The sequence below is a fragment of the Poecilia latipinna genome, unplaced genomic scaffold (genome assembly GCF_001443285.1).
Source record: "Poecilia latipinna isolate Pla-1442-1.1 unplaced genomic scaffold, P_latipinna-1.0 Scaffold5708, whole genome shotgun sequence".
Lineage (NCBI taxonomy): Eukaryota > Metazoa > Chordata > Actinopteri > Cyprinodontiformes > Poeciliidae > Poecilia > Poecilia latipinna.
In genome coordinates, this window is record NW_015118324.1 from 1 (window position 1) to 1,845 (window position 1,845).

Below are 1,845 nucleotides of genomic sequence, written 5' to 3' on the forward strand. Positions count from 1 at the left end.
GTTACTTTGACTGGTCCATGTCTGTAGTCTCTCCTGGCTGTGTTACTTTGACTAGTCCATGTCTGTAGTCTCTCCTGGCTGTGGATCATGCTGTTACTTTGACTGGTCCGCCTGTGTGTTCCCACAGCGCCGTTTCCTCCCTTTGTCATCATTCTGCTGGTTCTGCTCAGTGTGTGTCTGACTATTGCTACCGTCCTGGTGTATAAGAACAGACGCTACTTCAAGCAAGGTGAGTGAGTGGAACTGCGTTTCCCATAATGCCGCTGGCCCGGGCGGCCCGGCTCACCCTGTCTGTCCTCCTGCAGCCCGGGCGGCCCAGGAGCAAGAAGAGCAGAAGGAGGAGGAGGAGGAAGAGGAAAATGATTATGGTGATGACATAAAGTTGAACTCAGAGGATTAACATCATCAACGTCTCTGGACTCACTAAACAAACATCATTTCAGAGGAACTTTATGTTTTTAAACTAAAATAAAACTAATTCCACTGGTTTTATTTAAATCTCAGGTTTGGTGGAAAATTAAACTTATTGAGTAAGTTTAAAACATCCAGTCTAAACATTAATATGCACTGATTTTACTGAATTTATGTAAATAATCTGTAGTTAAGCTCCATCTAACAAACTGATTCATTTCACTGACTTAGATTTTTGTTTTAATTCAGAAAAAGGAAATACCAGATCAGCAATTAATCAATTGATCATATGATGAATTAAAATGATCTGGATAATAATTTTTAAGTGCAGTTTTGTTCAGACTTTATAATTTTAATCAGCCTTTCTGTGATTTTGTTTAATTATGAGAATATCAGAATAAAGACATAATTTTATCAACAGATGCATTAAAATTATGAGAAAAAAGTTAAAATCATTAATTTAATAATTTTTCATGATGGAAGTTTTATAAAATTGCTATTTTATTCTCCTGATACGACAGAAGAGCTTCAATAATCTGAGCAGAAACAAACCTGAGTCCAGAGGGCAAAGGTCAGATTGTTTTAACTTATAATTATTGACAAACAGATTAGATTTGATGTTGAACATGAATTGTAATTTTAAATTTATGAATAAATTAAAGACTATTTTCTCATCTTGTGAAATTCAAACGGTTTCCAACAAAATGAACAAGTGATGATGAACTGCTGAACCAGTTCAGCTCCAGTTATCTGAACTGAAACCAGTTCAAAGCAGACGAAGCAACCTGAGCTGCAGGTTGCTGCAACTTCCTGGATGAAGCAACATCAGAAACCTGAGGCTCCGCCCCCTTTAACCTGATAAGCTGAGGCTCCGCCCCCTTTAACCGGATAAGCTGAGGCTCCGCCCCCTTTAACATGACAAGCTGAGGCTCCGCCCCCTTTAACCGGATAAGCTGACTCTCCGCCCCTTTAACATGATCAGCTGAGGCTCCGCCCCCTTTAACATGATAAGCTGAGGCTCCGCCCCCTTTAATATGATAAGCTGAGGCTCCGCCCCTTTAACATGATCAGCTGAGGCTCCGCCCCCTTTAACATGATAAGCTGAGGCTCTCCCCCTTTAAGACCAGTTCAGCTCTGATAATGACGTCCTCTACATTTATCAGCTTGATGCAGGAATTTATGCACAACTCTGAAAATGAATGTTCATAACTCTCTTAGAGAAATTTACTTTCATAAAATTACAAAAAAAACAAAAAACATTAAATTCTTTAATTTAGATATGTTTACATTGTTCAGCATTAGATTTCTATGAAAAACACTTACAGATTGGTTGTAATCATATTAGAGATGGTAAAAGAATAAAAATAAAAATCATTAAGTTCTGGCTCGTTATATTCTCTCATCCTCCCGGATTCAATTATTCCACGCGTGGAA

The 1,845-nt window shown here is 38.5% G+C and overlaps 1 long non-coding RNA gene across 1 annotated transcript; it reads left to right on the top strand.

Annotated features, from left to right (window-relative positions):
- Positions 1 to 85: 85 nt before the first annotated feature.
- Positions 86 to 829, top strand: LOC106943686 (uncharacterized). The gene is made up of 2 exons (XR_001423986.1): positions 86 to 229; positions 306 to 829. It is a non-coding gene; the product is annotated as an uncharacterized LOC106943686 (long non-coding RNA).
- Positions 830 to 1,845: the final 1,016 nt, after the last annotated feature.